A 24,814-nucleotide genomic window follows, 5' to 3' on the forward strand; every position below is an offset into this window, starting at 1 on the left:
GCGCGGCCGGAATTGGCTCCCAGCCCGGAAATCCCGCCTCCCTTAGGACGCTGATATTTGACAACACAGGAAGGGGCCCAATGAGAGACGCAGCGGCGTGGGCGGGGTCTCCTCCGCCCCCCGGAGCCGAGGCGACGGGAGCCGGTCAGGGCGGGGCCGCCGACGGAGTTGTAGGCTGTCATCTTTCCTGGGACGTAAGACGCCCTTGGTGTAGCAGCACTATTTCGAAGGTGTGGACCGATTTCTTGATTCCCCCTTTCCGTTAATCCCCCAGTTGCCAGTCCTGATGTTTTTAAAAATTGCCAGATATCCACTTTTTTCCTGAAAGCATAAACGGGAGCCAGATGGCCAGGTTTGAACCGGGGACTGTCATTTACTGAGTGGCCTGGGCTAGTTAATCACCTCCAGGAGGTGATAAGGCTGCCCGCCTCGAGGAGCGGTGCGGAGGGAAAGAACGGACCGCGCTTGGCGCATGCGCGGTGGCAGCGCTTACTGTGCTTTATTACCTTGTCCCACACGGAAGGGCGCAGGATCTACCTGTGCTCTTCTTTACACCTGACTAGCCCCGGAGACGGAGAAGCTCTTTGGAATCTTCCCTGCAGGAAGGGCGGGTGGTAGAACAATAGGTCGCAGGCCAGGGGACCCCTTTTTAGGCTTGCACGGCTGTCTTAGCTGGAAATGTCCCCGGGACGTGGACACAGCCTCCTGGAGTTACCTGGGTCTGGTGGGGCGGGGCGGGGCGTGGAGAGGCTCGGCTCTCCAACGCCCTAGGTTATAACCGCTGTTATCCGCCGCGTTTGTCATCACATTCCAGACCCAAAGCGTCAGAGGCGGACTAAGACAGTATGTTGTCTCAAGTTTAATTAGAAGCTGTGGCAAGTGCGTACCAGCATTAGTAGCAAGTCTTTATTCGTTGAGGGGGGGATTTCTTTTTGCAAATAGTATTACGTCTTCCAGATCGAAACCTGGTGGGTCAGACTAGGCCGAAATGGGCAGGAGTGGATTCTACTCACTGCCACGCGTTTCTCAAAAACTAGCTCTGAAAGTCAACTTCAGAAGAGAGTTCTGGAAATCTGTTGAGTAATGGCAGGGTCTCTTTAAAAATCACTTTACCTGCCAACCATGTAAGTTGACTACTGATTTGAACTATTTATCAGTGATGGGAATAGGCCCTTGATCACTCAAAAATGTAGCGATATTTATTGAGCATCTTATGTGACAGTGACTGTGATAGACCTTACCTGTAGTCTGTCTGGGTCATAAAAAATCAAAGACCAAATACGTCGGGTTTTCTTTATGGAGTGAACACCTCAAGAAGGAAGCTTTCTTTGTTCCTAATAAAGTGCAGTGCAGGTTATTTGCCTGTGGTCTTTGACCCCCTGTTCACCTGATCTCTGCTCTGTGATGTTGGCTGGGCCTGGAGTCTGCAAACGACCCTCCCCGCCTTCCTGGTTCGGTGGTGTCAGGCAGCCTTCTGCGGGGGAAGGGACAGGCAGGGAGTCACAAGTGAAATGTGGGCAAACTGTTCATTTCCTTTCCTCTGGCTTCTGGCACTTGGGGAATGGCTGCGTCCTTCACAAAATCTCCGAGCCCGTTGCCACAGCCCCTCCTTGGTGGTCCTGCCTTCCCCTCCGGCTCCCACGCCGACCTGGCCTTGAGTGTGCTCTGGAGCTCTGAGAATAAACCAGCCTCTGTCCTGCCAGCTCTAGGGTTGGAGCAACAGTGCTACCCGTTCAAAGTTCCTGAGATGATTTCTGTCTTCTTGCCAGGAACCTGGACTGGTAAGGGTGCAAATGGGTGCTGCCTTGTCGTGTTTACAAAGCCTTCGGCATTCAGGGGAGGGCAGTCGCCTTTTGCGAAGAGACCTGGCTGTAACTCCGACCAGCCCCGCCCCTGCCGGGGACTGACCAGCCTATCAGTGACTCTGTCCCTCCCCAAAATGTGGTGAGGGCCTCCAGGGAGGGGGGACAGGCAGAAGAAGCCTGGAAGGTCTCCACATATAATTCATACTCTTTGGAAAAGCAGTTTCTCTTGTAGGCACTTATTTAAGGGAGGAGTGAGAGATCCACACACTAATTTATGTGTCTGCCCTTCAGCTGCTTGAGGATGCCTCCAAACCTGCATATCCAGCTGCCTCTCGTACATCTTCCTGGAACGTTCCTCACAACCTTAAACTTAAAACGGACAAAATCTATATTCGTCATTCACCCCATCCTCTTCAAGAAAAATTTCACCCCTTCGGCATTTCCTATTTCAGAGAATAGGATCAATGCCCACCCAGTTCCCTGAATAAGGAGCGCTCACCCTTCCCTCAGTCTCCACATCTGCTCTGTGGCTCTGGGGCCTCTCCTGCTGTCTCCCCCTCGCTCTTGCGCTGTCTCTCACCTCCCCCTGCTCCACACATACTCCCATTTCTACAGCCACAGCCTAGGGAAGGTATATATCCTGATTGATACTCTAATTGGCCTACTGCTTTCCAGTCTATCAAATTCTTGCTAGAAATTTGAGAGAAATTATAATTTCATCATCTCCAACTCTGCTCAAAAACCTGTTTATGTTTAGGGTTGCACTGTGCAGTGCTACCCGCACTAAGCAGTACCGGAGCCGCTAGCCGTAGATAACCGCTGAGCACTTGAAATGTGGCCGCTGTACCCAGGAGCTGATTTTTTGTTTGATTTAATTGATTAAATGTACTTTGCTGTATGTAGGTAGTAGCTACCGTACCGGACAGCACACATCCAGGTTCAAGGGGATAACATCTTGGCCACTTCCCACACACACAGTCCTCTGCTGCCGCACTCAGCCGCATTCTAGTGTTTGTGCACCCAGTATTCCAGGCATATTAACATTTGGGGTTTTTTTCCCCAAACATGACTTCTTCCTTGTACTTTTTATGACTATAATTGGGTAAGAGAAAATTCCCTTAAAATAAAGGAATAGGCTTCAAAATGACTTTTGAAAACAAACATTGGGTACGCAGAACTTTTCAGGAAAACACATAAGATAAATGAGTGTCAGAATCTGCCTTGAACTGCTGCTCCCCACCCCGCCCGCCCACCCTGTGCTTTGTAAAGAACAGGCGTTGGGCAGACGTTTATCGATGCGCCTGTTGACTCCCGAGCTTTGCCGGGAGGGCTGGTGCGGCGGCTGTGCTGGGGAGGCGGAGGGGTCAGCCGCTTACCATCCTGCGCCGTCCTGGGAAATGCCTCGTGGCCACTGGGTACAGAGGTTTTCTAGTCTGTGACTTTGTGCCCAACAGGACAACAGCTAAGGTCTGGAGCACCTGTGGCTCGGGAGAATCTGTAAGAAGCCTTGCGGGTCAAATAAGCGGACTATGTAAGAAACACACATGAAGATTGTTGTTCTCATCACTGTCAATAGATTTTTAAGGGTATTGTAATTATATAACATTTTTAAAACATTGGTTTCCTGAGATGGAAAGTATTGCACAAACTATGTGTTAATGTCAAATAGAAACATGGAGAATTGAAGAAGTTTGATTTTAGGAGAGAAGTAACATAAAACATATCTAGTGCCTTTTTTATTGACTCTACTGGGGTGACCTGGTGAATAAATCAGTTCAGGCTTTGAGTGTACAACTCCGCAGCACATCACCTGCCCTTCCTCACGCGCCCACCACACCGAGTCCAGTCTCTTTCCGCCACCATCGCCCCCTTCGCCCCTTCTCCCTCCCTCCCTGCTCTTTCCCTCTGGTGATCACCATACCATTGTTTGTATCTGTTTTGGTTTTGTTTTGGTTTTTTGCTTTAATTTCTTCACCTTTTCCACTCAGCCCCCACCACACCCCGCTGGCAGCTGTCTGTTCTCTGTATCTGTGAGTCTGTTTCTGTTTTGTTCATTTTGTTCATCAGATTCCACACATAAGTGAAGTCATATGGTGTTTGTCTTTCTCTGACTGGCTTATTTCACTTAGCATAATAGTCTCCTTTTTAAAATGAGCAAAATTGGGAGGAAAGTGAGAAAAGGCAAGGTGAAAAGAATAATACAAAGACATAATAAGTAAGGCCAAACCATTTAACTGAGTAAATGGAGAAAATATTTAAATGTGGGTTAATATAATATTAGTTTGCTGCATTATTTGAAAAAATCCCTTCTGTCAGAGAGCACGGAATGGGATGGAGGAGCCCTGCAGGCTGCGTGCGGCTCAGAGCACGAGTGAGCGTGTGGCTCGTGCGGCACAGGCAGAGGTCAGGAGGTGAGACGCTGAAGGCGGAGACCCGGCCGCCTGCGAATGGGAAAGACAAGGCCGGCCAGACGAACGAAGTGCAGGACACAGCACCCAAGACAGTTACCGATGGATGGAAATGCAGGGACAGACCAAACCGTGGTCACGCCACCTCTGGGCGGACAGCCATGCCACCCTTGCAAGGGCCCCTCGCTGCCCTATTCTGGAGCCCCAGGCGCCCCACCTGAGAACTGATGCAGGCGCTCCTGCTGCCGGCAGGCCACTCGGCAAGCCAGCGCTGTGGCGGGGGCGGTCGCCTCGGCTTCTCTTCACAGAGCGCCTGTGCGCCCCTGGGCCCAGGCTCCTCCTGTCTGCTGACCTTGCTCAAGCATCAGTCTGTCTCCCAACCGTCACCTGGGCCGGCTGTTGCGGGAGAGAGGAGAGGAGGGAACAGGAGCATGCGCACAGCCCCTAACTGGGATCCAGGCAGTGTGGCCTTCCCCGCTGGCACCCGACCTGCGGCCGGTCGCGCGCCCCATCGCCCTCCTCCCGCTTTAAAGGGACTTAAGGAACTAGGGTTTGAGCATCTCTGCGCGGCCTGTGAGCCTGTCTGTGCCCCGACTGCGGGGGCAGCTCGGCCTGCAGTGCACTTGCAGGCCGCCATTGTGTCAGGCAGTCTCCCGTGACAACTCGGCAAACAGAAACAAGGACGCAGAGTTGTGTGGCAGGGGCTAACGTGATACAAGGGGGGAGGAGGGCGGTCACAAACTGTGTTTGTTAACAGACTGGGAGACAAAAAGGGGCAGGTAAAGGGCAAACCGAAGACAAAATGTGGGAAAGATTTCTTTTTTCCAGTTCATTTATAGAAAAGGGAAGAAGACAACAAGAAGGACAACAGGATTCTAGTGGATTTTGAGCGTGTTGTGTAAACATCACTGATACCAAGTGAACTTCATCTCTGAGCCCAAAATAACTGTTTCAGAGGAAATACAGCAAAGTGCCAATGAAGAGAAATGCTCTTCCAGCCAGCCAGCCAATCCTGAATTTCTCTTCAGCTCCCTCTGTGTAGCATTGCAATAGTCTTTTTAAATGTTTGTTACCTTTTAAAAGCACTTAAACTATCAAGAAGAGAGACAAGTAAGAGGCTTTTAGAAATTCTTGTAATTAGGAGGAAAGGCATATATAGTACTACTTTCTATAGAAGCTTTTATTTTTACCATACACTTCCTGGCCAGTGTGGCTCAGTTGGTAGGAGCATTGTCCTGTAACGAAAGGGTTGCAGGCCGATCACTGCTCTGGGCACATAAGGTCCCCAGTCTGAGCGCCTATGGGAGGCGGCCAATCGATGTTTCTCTCTCCCTCTTTCCCTTCCCCTCTCTCTAAAAGCAATGAAAAAAAATGTCCTTGGGTGTAGATTAAAGAAAAAGATTTTTGTTATTAGTATACAATTTATGGAACATTCTCTGTAGTTTTTAAGACAGTGATACAAGTATTTCAGAGATCTGTGGGATGAGAGAATTAGTAAAATGAGATATCCTGTTGAAATGAACTTAATGCCTAATTTATCTTTTCTATTCCACTTTCTTTAACAGGTCACTGTTTCTCTGTGTTACAGAAAATGTTGAGTTCAAGACTTGTCATGGTAAGTCAAACACAGTATATATAAAGCTCGCAGAGCTATCTCTAAGACAGTTACAATTCTCACATAAGAAATGGAATTGTTTGTGGAGCAAATACTGTTAGGAGCTTACTCTGTGGTTTTTGAAAGTACATGGCATGGGGGATGTAGCTTATTCACACTAACGGTCTTCATGCTCTAATACTTTGCTTTAAGTTTTTTGTTTGTGCAACTTAATTCTTACTTTGAAGTTGAATACATTCTCTCTTTATAATTTGAAATGGTAAAAACAATGAGAAAAAGAAAGTTCATTCTGTGATGAATCAAAGATAAAGCCTACATTCAAAGGGATTGATGTTATAATATCATCATTAAGTGCTGCTTATTTTTAACGATCTGTTTGGGATTCTAAATAAAATGGTACGAATGGCAGAGGACCTGTTCTCAGTTTAAAAGTGCTAGTGAACTTTCTGACATCTAAAAAATTGTTATTATAAATAAAGCCTCTGTTCTAGAGCTCTAGGTCAGAAACATAGAAAAAACCTTTTTCGTTCCTTTATACCTAACCACACAAAAAAATGGATTTAGTTATATACATTCTTTAAAAACATATAACATATTGTTGCCAATGAAAATATTATAAATTTTACAATATTTAGAATTAAATTTCTAACTTCTAAAAAAATTTCAAATGAATATCCAAAGGCAATTCTTGTATAAATGCTCAAACAAACAAACAAACAAAAAAGATACTAAAACCAAATTACGGCCAAGATGCTCAGTCCTTTCAGATCAGGAACAGGTGCTCCGCAGCGCCCCCTGGAGCTCTGGGGCGCTCATGCCCGATGGCCCGGGCCGCGGGGAGTGCGCATCTCCCCCTCCGTCTCCCCCTCCGGCTCCGCGGCTCCTCGGAATCCCCTCCAACTGGAATGATCTCTGTTATTTTTTCTCCCGTTCAGTTATGGGTCAAATGTTCAATAAATCAAAGCCAGTTGATTCTGGTGAAAGTTTGCAGAGAAAAATAGCTTTGGCCAGTGGCCACAGACGCTTGAGAAGTTCAACTGAAGGGAAAAAATTGGACATTGTCTCGTTCTTCATGGGAACTGAATTCCGTCTCCAATTTCCAAGCCTAATAGTTCTGCGGTTCCTCTGAAAGCTGCACGTCGCCTGTAGCCAGGCTTGCAGCATCTGTGGTCTCACACTGTCGCTTGGCGCGGGGACCGCTCACGGAGGCTGGAAATCCTCTTATGACGAGGCCACTCTCCCACAGCTGCATCCAGGTCAGCGCGGGAAGTCGCTCAAAGCACCTGTCGGAGTCATGGGGCGGGGGGAGTACATAATGCTGTGTGTGTGCACACGCACACACACATGCTAACAGTAACATGTGGAGCAATTTCTGTTAACATGTAGAGGTCTATCCCTTTGTATTTGGATAGTGAACAAGCAGGACATATAGTACACGTGCACAGCAAATTCTTTTTTTCCACTACTTCTCTGTGAGGCCCTGTTTCTGGATGAAAACTCACGCAGTATTCATGCTGCTTCTGGTCACCTTCAATATTAGAAACAGTTATTTGGTTATTTAAGCTGCAGTCTCAGTTTAACAATCAAAACATGAGGCCAAAATTTAATTCTGGCTTTCAAAGGAAGGCCTCTCCCTGCCCTGGCTCTGGCCAGTCAGAGGCCTGAAGCCAGCAGTTCGGGACATTGAGCATGGGGGTGCAGCTGGCTGCTTCCAGAACCTTCCCTCTGGCGCCAGCTCCTCTGGTTCTGGCACCCGAGCCCTGTCAGGGTTGGAGGGTAGAGATGGGGATTTACAGTCTTCTGCCCTCCTGGGCCAGCAGTGGGACTCTCGGACTTGCAGGTGTTTGAAATTCATGACCCCACCACCCTCCCTGTAGGCTCCCATGACAAGAGCTATTGTAACTGGTCCTTGGTGTTAATTCCTTCCCATTTTTCTGCAGAACGCCATTCCCCTTCAGGGCCAGCCTTTGGGGCACACCCTGCGAAGACCCCGAGCTGGCTCTCTTAAGCCAGCGGCCTACTTTTGGTGCGTGTTGTTCCCGCACAGCCCCTGGAGGCAGCACTGTACTCCTCTGGCCCTGCGTGCTGCACAGCCTCACTGCCCCTCCTTCCCGGCCCCTGAGCTGCCGGCCAGCCTTTCTCAGGCCCTTCAGAGGGTCCAGGTGGGAAGCAGACACCCCTGTGTCCCTCAGACCTCCCGTTACCCCAGTGTCTCCGTGGAGGGCGCAGGCCCCACCACCCTTGCCGGAGGGGAGGGCTGCTTTCCCAGCACAGCAGTGGTGCTGGGCTCGCAGTTGTGTGGCCCACGCAGCAGGCGGTCCGCACGCAGCTTTCAGAGCCTTGTTCTCGGCAGGCCCGGCAGGGCGGCCGTGACCCTCATTTGTGTTTCCTCTTTCAGGGTTCCAGCCGGAACTTCCACGAGTCCTCTGACATATGAAAATGAAAGATGTCCTTATGTGTAAATGGGGACCCTGTCAAATAGTTAAATTTTTTAAAACTTTTTATTTTGAGACAATTGTCAATTCCCATGCCATTGTAAGAAATAATAGAGGGAGCCACGTACCCACTACCCCCAAATGTAACACCTTGCAAAGCTATAACAGTGTCATGACCAGGACATGGACATTGATGGACCGGTTCCATCGCCACAGGGTCCCTCCTGCTGCCTTTTTACAGCCACACTCACTTCCTTCTCCTTACCCACCCCTGCCTCCTCCTTCCGCCCTGCAAGTCCATCTCCCCGTTTCTGCAATTTTGTCATTTCAAGAGCGTCATATAAATGGAATCGCACAGTATGTAGCTGTTTGGGATTCTCCGTTTACAGGGGAACATGTCTCTGGAGGTCCCTTGAGAGCGTCGTGTGCATCAGCGTGCTCCGTCTGTGCTGGTGCATGGTCAGCCCCTCCTGGTGAAGGGCACGTGCCTTGTGTCCAGTTATTGCTGTTTTACATAAAGCTACTATAAAATTTCATATGCGGGTTTTTGTGTGAATGTAAGTCTTCATTTCTTTGGGATGAAGGCCCAACGTGCATTTATATACTGTGTGAGGTGATAGTTGCATGGCTAGTTTTTAAAGAAACGGGAAAACTGTTCCCCAGAGCAAGGCGCCACTTTCCGCCCCCACGGCCACCGATGCGAGACCTGCTTTTCCCAGCTCCTTGCCGGCACTGGACAGCGTCGCTGCTTAACTTTCCCTGCCAAGACATGGGCAGTGTGACTTACGTAGCCTCGTAGAGGCATTAGCAGTACAGAAACAGTTCTTATTTTGAGATGAGAAAACCTTCTGATGCTATTAACAGCATCTCATGGTTTAGTTTGTGTTTCCCTGATAAATGATGTTGAACATCATCTCATGTGTTCATTTGCCATCTTATATCTTTTTTTGGTGAAGTGACTCTTCATGTCTTTTGCCCATGGGCTAATTTGGTTGCTTTTCACTGTTTAGTTCTGAGAATTCGCTGTATTCGGGCCGTCACTCCTTGGCTGCAGATGCAGTTTTCAAATGTTCCCTCCCTGTCCGTAGCTTGTCTGTCTGTTCTCTTATCACCATCACAGAGGGAAAGTTTTAACTTTGATGAAGTTTGTTTTATTTTCATGGATCATGCTTTGGATGTAAAGTAATGGCTAACATTTGACGTGTGTAAATAAAGACATTCTCTCTTTCTACATACCTTCCATGTGCAGATCAGTGACTGGTCCTGCGACCGCCACGCCCAAACCCTTCCCCTGACAAAACCGCCTCCCACCGTGTGCACAGCCCAGGTGCAAACTACCCCCTCGCTCACCTCGTTGGCTTCCCTTCTTCACTGCTCCCCTCTTTTAAAGCTGTAAATTGTATATGACTCCTTGACTTAAAATCCTCCAGAAGTTTCCCACGAGGCCAAGAATAGAGACCAGACTCTCCCACAGCCTGCAGAACCCGCCCCATCTGGCCTGCCTACCCGTCCCTGACCCCCTCCCAGCGCACCAACGTCCAACCCCCCTGCTCCCACTCCCCCGCGAGAGACACAGCCACACTCCTTTCTGTTGGACCCTCAGGCACAAAAGACACTGCCCTTGGTCCCGTTCCTTGGCAGGACCCTCCCCAGTGTCTGCGAGACTCGCCTACCCTCACCAGGTCGCTCCCGGCGCAGACGCCAGCTGCGTGTGGTGCCTTCACGCCGGGCTGCACTTCAGAAGGGGCCTGCCTTTCTCCTGCCACTGTGTGTGTCATCGCTCTGTCGTTTTATTTTTATAGCTAACATTTTTCGGTTTTTTATTTTTCACTCTCTGAAGTGACTTGCTTACCTTGTCCCCACCTACGGTCACCTATCAAAGCCGTGGCCTCGCTGCCACGTTCATCATGTCTCACACCCTGGAACATTGCTGTTGCTCAGTAAATATTTGTTCCGTGTTGAACTTTCCCCTTTCTTTTTGGAAGAGCAAGTTTTCTTGTGATTGTTCAATTGCTGGTAAATTCATATGTCCTCAAAAGGGACTATTTACAGTAACACTAATTAATTAAAGGAACAAAGCAAAGTGAGTTCTGAATTCTGATAAATTCAACTTATATTACTAAGTCATATCCTTTATTCATGTTCTATGAAATACAGAAACAAAATTTAGAACCGAATATATCTCAAATATGCCTTCATTCTAAATGCAAAAGAAGAGACCATTACTGTATTGTCACACGCTCCACAAACTGGAAATGCCCACCCAGCAGCGTGACCGGTGACTCTGCGACTTGGCCAAGGCAAGTCTGAGCAGGCCTCTGCAGCTTACTTTCTTGCTCTGTTACAAGGATATAACCCAGGCTTGCCTCACCGAGATGCTATGTAAAACAGTTTCTATTTATTGCAAGCACTGTATGATTTCTGTCTCTACTGGCGTGGAACAGCACATTTATTACATGATGACATCAAGACTCTTCCATGAAGGATGCCGCATTCTTGGGGACAGCAGAGGGATTATAGTGCATGTGTCAAATTAATTTTTGGGATTGTACTGCAGTGAAATCCAAGGATAAATTTGGAATTTAGCTAGGCTGAAAATTGTGTCAAATGATTTTTGATTGTGTTTTAGAATACAACTCTTGGGTATCTTGGCATAGCCTCAAAACTTTAGGAGAAAATCAGTGAAATATACCTTATAAACATGTAAAGTTTATAAAGTTATATGTGTATGTATTATATAAATACAGCATTACAGACACATCCTTATTTTAAAATGAAAAACACCTCTCTGATATATTGGTGTTCGTTACTTGAGACCTGTGGAACTCACCAACAAAACCGAACTGGAAAGAGGACCGTTAGCTTGCTCAGGTTGGAACCCAGACTCCGAGGGGACGACTCCGCGCCGCGTCTCCGCCGGAAGCTGCAACGCACGCGGCTCCGGAAGCTGCGTGTGTGGCGCTTCTCTCAGGGCCTGGGTGGAGCCGGCGGCCTTTCTGTTTCACAGGTTCCTCCGTTGCAGTTTAAAGGGAATGAAATCGTTCAGTGTTTTTCAAACATTTTGCTGAAGGACTGCTTTTCCCTCTTAAAGCTACTGACTAGAGACAGAAGACGAAGTAAAGGGAAACAAAGAAAAAACACTTGTGCTGAACCCGATTAAGACCGGGCGGCTACCGCCCAGCGTCTCGCGGTCTCCGGAGTGGGAGCCGGCGCCCCGGCTGCGCGCCTTGGCGGGAGCGCGGCGCTCGGGCCGGCAGCGGCGGTGCGTGTTTGGCGGAAAGGTGTGCGTGGGCCGGCGCGTTGAGGAAGGGGTACGTTGCAGGTTCCTCCCCGAAGCGTGGAGCGAATAATGCCAGCACGTGAAAGCTCTCAGAGAGGAGCATTCAGTGTGACTTCGTTATTTCAGAATCCCTCACACTTGTTCGGTAAAGAGGTTCGACCCCCTCCCTTCGGCCACGTACCTCACAAGGACAAGCGCAGGCGGCCCAGCCGGCACCCACTCGGAGTCCAGTCCAGCTACCGTGGCCCTGAGGAGGCGGTCTGAGCGGTGTGTAGTTCGTGGCTCTCGAACGGTCTCTTGTCTCCCCTCCAGTGCTGTCTCCGGTCGCCGGCCCGCAGTCTCTCCCAGGTGTCCTCTCCGGCTGGCCTGTCACCTCCCGACGCGGGCCCGACGACTGGCGCCCCTAACATGCTGGTCGATCCAGACACACTGATTTCACGATTCCAGTATAAACCGTGTCTGCTGCCGCTGCTCCTCCTCCCAGTGGTGATGATAGGACGCTGTGAGAAAATCTCCAGAGATCGTCCGAGTCTTCCCTGCTCTTGGAAGAGTGCCCTTGACTCCTTCTAAATCCGTTATAGAACAGGAGGTCTCATTAAGTTCTAGAATTAATCTTACCTCTAGATGGAAAAGTCATTCCCCCCTCCCCAAAATTCCAGAGCGTTAATTCAGAGCTTCCCATTGGGGTTGGTGAAGCACGCGTAGTTGTCAAGGGTGTATGGATAGCACCCCATCCGCTCCGGGGTGGGGCGGGGACCTGTGGGTGGCGCCTACCTGGCGGGACAGCTGCCTTCCGCTACAAGAACACGCACAGGCTTTCTCCGGGCGCCTTACAAATATTGTCATGTGTTATGTTGCCAAGGCATGAAAAACATGGGACAGAAGAACATGAATATGCTCAGAACATCTCTATAATGACCCACTTTTCCGTAAGTTGGAAAGAACATGAAGTCTTGAATAAAGAAATCTCAAAGTCCAGAAACAATAAGAGACACATGCAAACATATATAAAATAGAGCCATTTAACTGTGAATTAAAGGATAGTGTTTAAAATGTTAATAATAAAAAATCATTCCTAAAGTGTGAAAGATTCATAGAAAAGGTGGTTACGTATATTGAACACTGTCTTTTTTAAACCAAGAGAGATGTCCGTGAAAGCTTCTAAATGAGGTTGAGCTATAGAAAAGTAGTGCCCTTTGAATATTATTATCCATAGAATTCAACCTTCATTTGATGACATAGTTCACATTGCTATGTTTTACTAAGTACAATAGGTACAGAAATGACCTAATACTTAAAAGACGCTATTAAAGAGCCCAGGATTAATACCAAGAACAAAGGAAATGACTAATGCAGTGTGTGAAGCATGAAAGAACGGCATCTACAAGCTATAATTTGTGGTTTATTGTCCACACAGAAATTAATGATTGTGAAAATTGTTATTGATGAATAAAAGGTTTAGTCAATGAGTACACACAGTGAGATAATATTGTCAGAACAAAACATACTGATGTTTTTAAAAAATCACTGCCTGGTAGATTACACAAAACTCAACAAAAGGCAAACTTTTGACGGAGTATCTATTTTCCAGATTTACAGAGCAATTCTCTTTGAATGTTAAATAACCACATTTCCACTCCTAGACTGATGGCTGGAGGCTAATTTCAGAATAATTTCAAACACTTTTGAGGGAGAAATATTGAGTTGGCCAAAAACACTTGTTTTTCCATAAGCTGGCTCTTGTAGCACTTAGTTATCTTTAGCTTCATTTGAAACAATTTTGTGAGATTGTATTGTCACAGCTGCCATACCAGCACAATTTAAAGAAAATTTATCAAAATTGGTGAATTTTTGTGCAGCCATTTCAGTATTGAAGAGGGAAGAAAACATTTTCGGCATATCATGCTTTTTTATTTTAAAAGTAAAAATGCAACTGAAATGCAAAAAAAAGATGCATGTAGTGTATGGAGAAGGTACTGTGACTGATCGAATGTGTCAAAAGTGGTTTGCAAAGTTCTGTGCTGGAGATTTCTTGCTGGATCATGCTCTACAGCCTGGTAGACGAGCTGAAGTTGATAGCAATCCAGTCGAGACTTAATGAGAACAAGCAACGTGGGTAAACCAGCTGAAGTTGATAACGATCCAACTGAGACTTAATGAGAACAATCAATGTTCTATCATGTGGGAGATAGCCAACATACTCAAAATATCCAATCTTTGAAAATCATTTGCACCGGTTTGGTTATGTTAATTATTTTGATGTTTGAGTTCCACATAAGTTAAATGAAAAAAACCTTCTTGACAGTATTTCCTCATGCGATTCTCTACTTATAACAAAGACGTTCTGTTTTTAAAACAAATTGTTACAGGTGATGAAGAGTGGATACTTTACTTACAATAATGCGGAACAGAAGAGATCGTGGGACGAGTGAAATAGAACCACCACCAACCACACAAAGGCCGATCTTCATCCAAAGAAAGTGATGTGTATGTAGTGGGATTGGGAGGGAGTCCTCTATTAGGAGCTCCTTCTGGAAAACCGAACGATTCATTCCAACAAGTACTGCTCCCAATTAGACCAACTGAAAGCAGCGCTCAACGAAAAGCACATGGAAGTAATCAACAGAAAACGCATAATCTTCCATCAGGATAAGGGAGGACCGCATGTTTCTTTGATGACCAGGCAAAATCTGTTACAGCCTGGCTGGGAAGTTCTGATTTATCTGCCATATTCACCAGACACTGCACCTCCTGATTTCCATTTATTTCGGTCTTTACACCATTCTCTTAATGGAGAAAAATTTCAGTTCCCTGGAAGACTGCAAAAGGCCCCTGGAAAAATTCTTTGCTGAAAAAGAGAATAAGTTTTGGGATGATGGAATTATGAAATGGACTGAAATATGGCTGAAGGTAGTGGAACAAAATAGTGAATATGTTCAATAAAGTTATTGGTGAAAATGAAAAATGTGTTTTATGTTTACTTTAGAACCGAGCGAACTTTGTGGCCAACTCAATATTTAAAGCAAGAATTTATCCTAATCAAATATCCATCTGTTTCTACATAAGGCCACGCAACTTTACCTAGAATCTCTTTTAAAACCCGTGCATACTTTTACTGGGAACATTCCTTAACTCCTCCCCCAAATGAGGACAAACATGCTGTTCTCCAGGAGCAACCTGGCTCCAAAGACACAGCCTGCAGATCCCACCCTCGCTGTGAGTCTAGGCGACGCCTCCTCACTGCGCTCCGTCCCTCTTTCCCCTTCGCTCCCGCCGGAGATGGTCCTGCCATGTGTTCAGCGCATGTCCTTTGGCACCGGACACAACAGCCCTGAGAAATAGCATATTGCCACTTTCTCTGTGTGCGTTTTGGTACATAAATTGTTTTGCCCTATAGAATTTGTTCTGTATTTCTAAGATCTATCCACATCGCTAGATATAAAAATAGTTAACCCCTTCTCATTGCTGGATTCTGTTCCATTGCATGCAACTCATCACACATTCCAGCTTTCCACTTCCTTAGGGACAGATACCAACCAAGGTTTCCTGTCACTTCTAGCTAACACAAGTAATGCTGTGACGTTATCCTCATAGATGCCCTCTTATGGACTTGCACACAGAACAAACCCAGATGTGGAAACGATATATATGAAAATATATGGATAATTAACTCCACTAAGTCTTGGGAGCTTACCCTCCACCACCTGTGTGTGAGACCCCTCACTTCTCCCCACTCTCGCCTGAGGTGCGGAAGGTGACGGGCAGAGAGTGTGTGCGGTCCAGGGAGGGGGAGATGGCGCGAGAGCGGGGACCTGGGCCCCAGGAGGCCACTGCCAGCCGCAGCAACAGAGGAGGGAGGCTGCTGGGAGGCGACCGGGAGACCTAGTCGGCGAAGGGTCTAGGAGACAGTGCGGGTGCTTCTCGATCCTAAAAGGAGGTTTTCGAGGCCAGGTTCCCATGGTTCTGCAAGTGACACAGGGTCAGAGCCTTCTCCTACTGTTACTGTCACTGCGGTTGCATTTAACCGCTGTCATTGTTTCGGTCCCTCCCCTCCCACGCCAGGTTTGGAGAAGCTTACAGAATTTCATAGTGAAGTAATGACATTCAGTCTTCATCATTTTACCATGATATCTCTCCCTGTATCATCTGTCCTCTATCCATCTATGTAGAGGAACAATCTTGCTATTATCTAGCCTTCAGAAAACTCGCCAAAAATAAATATTTTAATGTAATAGAATATTCGCTGATGAAAGTAGTTGAATAAAGACAAAGAGAAAGACCCTCCCCACATGGGTCTGTAGTGGTGTATGGAAGGGCGGTGTAATCTATTCGCTTCTTCAAGCCACTTCCCCCAGTTATTTTTCTTTGATATGAAAAATTCATTGCTGTGGATTCAGATTTCACATAGCAACTAGGCTTTATGAATTACCACATGTCAAGTTTCTGTGTAGTATCAAAGAAGAATACCCATAATTATCTGAAAAGGCTATTAATGCACACTGCTGTAATACAAATTCATCTGTGGCATAAGTTTCTTAATTTATATCGCTGATTCGATACATTTTTGACAATCCACTCAATCCTCCTGGCAGTTGCAGCTTTTCCCCAATCTGGGAGGAAGGTGATGGAAAGATTCTGTGGCTTGTATGGCCTTCTAGTGTTGCTTCTATATACAATATTGTTTTAAAATCCTCACCGAAGGATATATGAGATCTGTCTAGGATAAGTCCTGCCATTGTTTGTATAATGAGAATAGTTTGTGTGACATCGATGTCACCTGGCAGCCAAGGAGAGTGGACTGGAAAGCATATGCGTGAACAATGACGGCTTTGCTAGTTAGTACTAGTCAGCGGGGGCAGTAGATGCCGTTGAGTGAGCATGTAAACTGTGTGGCCATTGCGTTCAAAATGACTGAACAAGTAGAACAACAAATATGCATCAAATTTTGTGATGAGCTTCAACATTCCCCCGCGGAAACTATTCGGATGGTGCAGAAGGCCGCAGCCGTGGGCGGCTGGTGACTGGCGGCTTCATCACGACAATGCACTCCCTGCTCATGCATCAGGTCTCGTGCAGAGGTTTTTGGAGAAACATCAAATCACCCAGGCGACTCAGTGCCCCTACAGCCCAGATTTGGTGCCCTGCGGTTAGCTCAGCGCTGCATACAGGAGGCGCTCCGCAAGGGCCGCGTGCTACCTGAACCCCGGGTGCACTGGCTCCCACGTGGAGCTGACTGGGGGAACCAGTGACCTCTGTGACAAGGCTGGAACTGAAGAGATGCTGCAGGTGGCTTTGTGCTCTTTGGAGGGTGGGAACTGATCAAAAGCCTGCATATAACCTGCAACCATTTGTGCAACCGTGAGGGAGAGCCGAGGGCGGGGGCCATTAAAAGGAGGAGGTTGTTTGGGACAGTTAGGCACCTGGGAAGCAGAGGCAGCTTAGGAATTGGGAATGTACCCGTGAAGTCAAGTGCATCAGAGAAGTAATTCAAACTCATAATTTTAGTGGCTTGGCATCATAAAAAACTTGCTTCTGGGGAGTGCAAGGTCAGGCACCCTGGCTCGAGGGTAATCCCGTTACATGCTAATAGCCAGCCGTGTGCCAGGCTCTAAGGGACTTTGCCCCTTTGCTCCCCCCGAGAGCCCTGAGTCAGGCACTAACACTAGTCCGCCTTACGCCGGGAGCGGGAGGGGAATATCTCATCCCAGCACATGGGGCCATGGGCAGAGCAGGGCAGAGCTGGCGCAGGCGGCTAAATGGGAGGCCCTGCTTTCCCCCCTGCATGGATCTGTCCCCTGTCCCCTGTCCCCTGTAGGGAGAGGTGAGGGCCCTCCGAACCATACTTCTGGTCTTGGGGATTGATAGTGAGGACAAACAAATTGGTTCCTAAGAGAATTCTGCTGTGCCCTGGGCCCCCGCAGTGGAGACCGTGAGGCCGCCAGGCGAGGCAGCACAGAGGAGATACTGAGCCTCCCGGGTCCTGCAGGCGGCAGGGGCCACGGCGGCGCAGCCTGGCCCGGACCTCCCTGCAGGCTGGGGCCGCGGCAGCCGCCTCACAGGAAGGAACTGAAGCAGGGAGAGGCTGCTTCACAGATGGCTAAGCTATGGATATGACTGCCTACCCAAAAACTGGTTTTTGAAAACTTCCAAATTTATGACAATATAATTACACAAATACAGCAATGCTTTGCTACTGGCATGATCGGTTCGACCTTCGGTCACTCAAAGCTTCGGAAACCGTGAGGGAACTTGTAGCGTGAGCATGCTAAGATAACCTGCAGCCGCTCTGCTGAGAGGACAGATGTCTCCCGTGCCTTTCCAACGCCAGCTGCATGCGCATTAGCTGCCTGATGGCTGAGCCTGGCCGCTGGGCCTTCCGAGACGGGGCGGCTGTGGTTCCGCCAGAGTGCCCGGGTGTGAGGTCGCTTTTTGGTTTGGGTTCTACATACAAATGGCCTTAGCAGGTTCAACAGCACTTCAGGCCACCGTAATGGTTCAAGTTCCCCATGCAGGGGCGTTTAAGGAGAGACACAGCCCCCGGCAGCCCTGGTTCCCTGCAGGGGTGGCCTTGAGTGCCTGTCCTCGGCTGGCCCATCCTGGGAAGCGGCGGCTTGGTGCTGGGGAGATAAGGACAAAAGGAAGGACAGCACGATCCAGCTTGTATCTCTCGTGGAGCTGGTTTCACCCTGTCGGACCTTTCTTTTCAATTTAGAAAGATAATAAGAGCAAATTACAGGGGAAACTATGTTTCTCTTTGAATGTTTTGAACAAAGCAATCTGCTGAGTCTTTGACATTTTTTAGAAACCACCAACATGATTAAAAAAAAGTTTGCTGCTCTGTAAGGCTCATTTAAAGAGTCTTCAAAATACAAGGAAAGACAATCATCTCATGATTCCTGCAAGTTGGTGGCCCTCACTGAAGGTGAGAGTGCCCGTAAAAGCCCTCGCTGTCCAGCAGAACACAGAGCCCAGGCGGGGGGTCCCGGTCCCTGGATACTGGCAGGGGTGTGGGGGACAAGCGTGCCTTCTGGGGCACCCCACTCCTGTTCGAGACTGTGAACGACTGGGAAGAGGGGGCCCTTCCTCCATAACCTCCTTTCTGAGACACATTCAAACCCTTTGGGTCCGGGCCCAGACGCCACCCCGGCCCAGACGCCACAATGGCCCAAAGCCCCAGCTGCGGCTGGAGGTCCCAGCGATGGGCGCGGGAGAGGCAGGCTGGGTGGAGGGGCCCACAGGCTGGCTTCACATTGAGGAGGATGCAGCTGTGGGCCTTTGCACAGCCAGTTCTTGTTACTCAGGTGGTGCTGCTTCTCAGAAGAAAAGTTCCAGGCGGGAAGGCAGGGCCGTCCAGGCCGCTGCTCAGAGGGGGCCGAATGCAGGAGCCTGCTGCCGAGGCCTGGGCTCGGCGGCCACTGTGAGGCGTCTCTACCATCAGGCTGTTTCCTCCACGCCGGGCAGAGGGAAGCAGATGCAGATCTTTTTCGGTTGTTTCTTTCTTAGGAATATCATTTTTCATGGACATTGTTTAGCATGCTTTTAACACAATTCTCCTAACATCTTCTCATTTTCCTATTCAATGCATACTCTGAAAAATGTCTTTGAAATTATAAAAATCCACACTGCACATTTCAGAAATAAAAAATGTAAAGAAAAAAACTAAAATACCAGTTACTCTACTACCCAAAGATACTACTTTCAAATTTTTGGTTGAAAGCTTATAGAAAAACCTGTACAGGACCATACAGGCCTGTTACTAGGCTGCCCCGCCCCCACGAACATACTTTCTGTTTGCTTACTGCTCTACTAATATTCTTCAGAAACTTTTTCCTTGGTGGCTTCAGTACTTCAAGTCTAAATTTCTTTGCCATTTTCCTATTATTGGACATTGAGTTTATTTCCAACCATGTTATTTCAAATAAAGTTACAATTCAATATTCTTTTAAATAAGTTTTTTTCCCTGCTGCTTTGATTATTTCCAAGCCTAGGAAAAGTCTTACCCTCTTTTTGTCTCTTCTTAATTAGATTTGTGAGGTGGGGGGGAGAAATCAGCTCTAATTATGACTTAAATATGAGTGTTGCTAAATGACATGGCTTCTTAAAAATAAAGGAAAATTATAACTGTAAAATACAATTATATATAACAGTCAATTCCAGCAACCGCTAAAGACCTTGGAAGTGCCGCCTGCCAACTCAGTGTTGTCTTCATTTTCTTTGTTTTCCTCTCAGTGAATTCAGTTTTCTATAGTGTCATCCTTCCAGGAAAAAAAAATCTGACTTTTTAGTGTAGATTTTCCACTTTATTCTATGCTGTAATGGGAGACAATATTATTTACTACTATATTGATAAATTGCATTTCCACCTAAATAATACACTTGAATATATATCCTTGTATTCAATATTGTTTCTGTGGAAAATCTGTTCAAAGATCGAAATACACATTTACAAGTGTACTTTGAACAGCACCATATGCTTATCAGTGAAGGACTCTGGTATCTCGAAAAGTAACCCTCTATCTAGTTAACCTCATAATTTACAGATTATTAAATAACATTGTGCTGAGATGTTTAATCCACCATCAGGTCAAACCCTAATGGCTGTCTTTTCTGAGCAACGTGTGGGTTCGCACTGTACGCCGGGTGGGGTGGATTCGCCGAGGGACCCAGCTGCTGCAGTGACTAGCGTGACCCCCCAAATTAGGCTGCGCTACAAAAGGAGACGATGCACCCCACAGCTCAGAGCCGCAGCGCGCTGTGTGAAACGCTGCCATCGCCTCTGTCTCCGCCCTGTGTGCCCGGCCTGCTTTATTTTTTCATAACACTGTCACCATCCGGCCCGTGGTGCAGCGTTGCATCTCTGCACGTGGTGTGTGCGCTCTTTGCTGGGCTGGCAGCGTTGCAAGCGCGGGAGAGCTCTCCGGTCTGCTCTTGACTCACTGCCCAGCGCGATAAAGATTTTATTCGAATGAATGAGTGAATATTGGGGTTAATAAACAGTGAAGATCCTTTGTTTTTCAGACTGGATACAATAGAAATAATGTATTACAAAATATTGAAAAGCTTTGCAAATGAACCCAAGTTTAAAAACTTGCAAATTATTCCTTAAAAATCGAATGTGTCAAATCTTTAGCTACATCTATGCAGGAAAGAAACATGAATCTCAAAGCCTACAGAGAAAATAACATGTATTTTTCTTTCCAAGTAAATTAAAGAGTTTTGCCTTAAAAATATGAAAGAGACATGACCCTTTAAGCCAAGTAGCATTGCTAATGATTTTAGAATGCGGTGACCTGCTCGTCGTGGGAAGTCACAAATACGGTTTTCATTTAATACAGACTTCATTTGCTATATTCTAAATAAGTAAGTTAAAACTGCCACACCACAAAAATTACCCCAGACAATGAATAATATGTAATTCGAATCTTCTGGAAGTAAGACGTCTCAACAGTTCAAAGATAAACTCTTTAGTCTTATTTTGGGAGGGGCAGAGCTACAGGGTCAAACCTACTCTGGCTGTGTTTTCTGACAACTCTCGGGCATAGGAATGCACTTATCACAGTGTTTCACAGACATTCCCAGACAAAGCTAAATGAGGAAATGGAATTAGACTAGATTTTAAATACGAGTTTATTGAAATTCACAGCTGTATTTATTGTTGGTAACCGGACCGCCAAAGGAGATTATTGAATTTGAATGCACAATAACAGGAATGACCTTTTTAATTTATAAAAGGAGCTGCAAATTCAGTTGGAAACAATGGTGAACCAGTTAATAGCCACTGGCCCGCCGTTTCCATTCTGTCCTAGGCTCGCTGTCTCTTTTCCGCGCCAGCCTTCCCGCCCAGACCCTGTCCCACCGCCCCCGCACAGCCCCACCGCACACCCACGCACGCCCACAGCGCTGTCTTGGGTGTAAAGCTCTTGTCTTAAGCTGATGGTGGGCAAGTTGTCTTTACTGGGGGACCCAGCCACAGCTATTTCATTAGAGCCCTTACAACCGTAGCTGCTCATTGCCACAGAAGGGCACGTGACTAAAAAAGTGATTCCCTTTGCTTGTTCTACAGCGTCTACCTTGTAAAAACAGCAATTACTTTGGTCATTTGCTGCAGGAATCAGAATGTTCATTTTACTGAAGGAATAGGAGGACTTTTTCTGTTATTTTGCATTTTGCAGGAATTACAAAGAAAGGCATTCATGTCAAAGGCCAGAAAAAAAATCAAGAAATTTTACTCAAAAATCTCAATGCTATCAAGCCTGTGTTTAATCTAAGAAAATATTTAATCCAATATTCCAAAAGATGAAGAAGTATGGATGTAAGTATTGCTGAAAATAACAAACACTGGAAAAATTAGGCAAATAGGAGATTTTATTGGAAAGATGACAGATAAGTCACAAAATCAATGGTACATTTGTCAAGTAGGGTCAGGAATGGACAGGGGTTAAAAAATAGCTCGAGTGGGCGGGCCGCGCTGTCGGCACCCCCAGAACCCTTGTCAGCGCGCTACTACTGCTGGCTTTCGTCAGCTCCACCTGCTCTTCCTTTCTTAGTGTCAGTCTGCTTAATGCAAAAAGAAAAAAGAGAGAGAACTCAAATAAAATGAGAAATGAAAGAGGTATAACTGATACCGTAAAAATACAAAGGATTATAAGACACTGCTATGAATAATTATACTCCAACAAATTTGACAACCTAGAAGAAAGGGATGCATTCCTAGAAACTTAGTACCTACAAGACTGAATTATGATGAAAGAGAAAATCTGAACAGGCTGATTACTAGTAAAGGGATTGAATCAGTAGTCAAAAACCTCCCAAGAAACTAAAGTCCAGGACCGGACAACTTCACTGGTGAATTTTACCAAACATTCAGAGAGGAATTAATATCAGTCCTTTCAAACTCTCCCAAAAAATAGAATAGGAAGGGACTCCTCCAAATTCATTTTATGAGCCCAGCATTATCCTCATATCAAAACAAGACAAGGACAGCATAAGAAAATTATAAGCTAATATCCCTGGTGAACATAGATGCAAAAATCCTCAGCCAAAGATTAGCAAACCAAAGTCAACAACACATGAAAAGGATCATACATCATGATCAAGTGGGATTTATTCCCAGGATGAAAGGATGGCTCAAATCCACAAGTCAGTCGATGAGATACACCACATTAACAAACTGAAGAATAAAAATCATATGATCAACTTAATAGATGCAGAAAAAGCATTTGACAAAATGCAACATTCATTTATAATGAAAAAAAAATCCTTTCAATAATGTGGGTATAGAGGGAGTTTACCTCAACATAATAAAGGCCACATATGACAAGGCCACAGCCAACATCATACTCAAAGGTCTAAAACTGAAATCTTTTCCTCTGAGATCAGGAACAAGACAAGGAGGCCCACTCTTACCACTTTAATTCACCATAGAACTGGAAGTTCTAGCCAGAGCAGTTAGGCAAGAAAAAGAAATAAAAAGCTTTTGAAATAGAAGGGAAGAAATAAAACTGTTTGCAGATGGCATTATGTTATGTATAGAAAACCCTAAAGACTCAATCAAAACTGTTAGAATTAATATATGAATTCAGAAAGTTGAAGAATACAAGGTCAATACTCAATTATCTGATGTGTTTTATATACTAAAAATGAACTACCAGGAAGAGAGATAAAGAAAACAATCCCATTTACAGTTACATCACAAAGAATAAAATACCTAGGAATAAATCTAACCAAGGAGGTAAAATACCTATATATCACAAACTACAAGACATTAATGAAAGCAATTGAAGAAGGTAAATGTAAAGATATTCCATGTCCATGTATTGGAAGATTCAATATTGTTAAAATGCCTGTACCACCCAAAGCGATCTACAAATTCAATGCAATCCCTATCAAAATTCCAATGGCATTTTTCAAAGAAATAGAACAAACAATCCTAAAATTTGTGTGGAATCACAAAAATCCCCAAATAGCCAAAGTGATACTGAGAAAGAAGAACAAAGATGGAGGCATCACAGGCCCTGATTTCAAACTATATTACAAAGCTATAGTAATTAAAACAGTATGGCACTAACAGAAAACCAGACACATCGATCAATGGAACAGAATAGAGAGCCCAGAAGTAAACTATTTTTGGTCCACTGAGTTATTATAAAAGAGCCAAGAACATACAGTGAGGAAAGGACAGATCTTCAGTAGATGGTGTTGAGGAAACTGGACAGCCACATACAAAAGAATGAAAATGGACCACTATCTTACACCATGCAGAAAAATTAATTAAAAATGGATTAAAAACTTGAACGTACGGCCTGAAATCATAAAACTCATAGCAGAAAACATAGGCAGTAAGCTTCTTGATGTAGATCTTGGCAATTTTTTTTATTCTGATACCAAAAGCAAAAGCAACAAAAGCAAGAATAAATAAGTAAGACTACATGAAACTAAAAGACTCTGCACAAGAAAGGAAATCATCAACAAAATGAAAGGCAACCTACTGAATAGGAGAAAATATTTGCAAATTACATATCTGTTAAGGGACTAATGCCCAAAATATATGAAGAACTCTTACAACACAATAGCAAAAAGCAAAAAATCCAGTTAAAAACTGGACAAAGGATTTGAATAGGCATTTTTTCCAAAAAGACATACAGATGGCCAACAGGCACAGGAAAAATGCTGAACATCATTAATTATCAGGAAATGCAAATCAAAACCATAATGAGGTATCACTTCACACCCATTAGGACAGTGACTATCAGAAAAACAAACAAAAAAATGTTGATGAGGATGTGGAGAAATCAGAAGCCTAGTACACAGCTGCTGTGGAAAACAGTCTGGCAGTTTCCCCCCAAATTAAAAATAGAAGTACCATATGATCCTGCGGCTCTACCTGATAGTGAGCATGAACTTCTTGAGAACAGCTTCAGGGTCATAAAATATTCCTCCAACGAAATGTGTTATAACGCACTTACCTTCTTACACTACTTGGGTCACTTCCACCTTCCTATTAGAATAAGTGACACAGCAACGAATAACCCGGTGCCTGCTGACTGTGGCTGCGTAACGAAGGGCCCCATCGTGTCAGCGGCCCCGCTGCTGCGCGTGGTGTGGGTACCGCGGATTACATTCCAGAAGTAGATGACACTTTAAATTCAGGAGTCCTTAAAAATAAGGTATCTTAAAAATAATAACTAGAATCATAAATTAAAATACCTAACACCTTCAAGGAGAAGGCAAAATATTTTAGGGCACTATGGTATCTATAAAATAAATTTTGT

The 24,814-nt window shown here is 45.8% G+C and overlaps 1 long non-coding RNA gene across 1 annotated transcript; it reads left to right on the forward strand.

Moving 5' to 3' along the window:
* The first annotated feature begins 116 nt into the window (after positions 1-116).
* On the forward strand, positions 117-14,487 carry LOC129062631 (uncharacterized). The gene is made up of 3 exons (XR_008528302.1): positions 117-230; positions 5,779-5,828; positions 13,913-14,487. It is a non-coding gene; the product is annotated as an uncharacterized LOC129062631 (long non-coding RNA).
* The last annotated feature ends 10,327 nt before the right edge of the window (positions 14,488-24,814 follow it).

This window comes from Pteronotus mesoamericanus, unplaced genomic scaffold (assembly GCF_021234165.1).
Source record: "Pteronotus mesoamericanus isolate MK-2021 breed Mesoamerican mustached bat unplaced genomic scaffold, CSHL_Meso_final contig_163, whole genome shotgun sequence".
Taxonomy (NCBI): domain Eukaryota; kingdom Metazoa; phylum Chordata; class Mammalia; order Chiroptera; family Mormoopidae; genus Pteronotus; species Pteronotus mesoamericanus.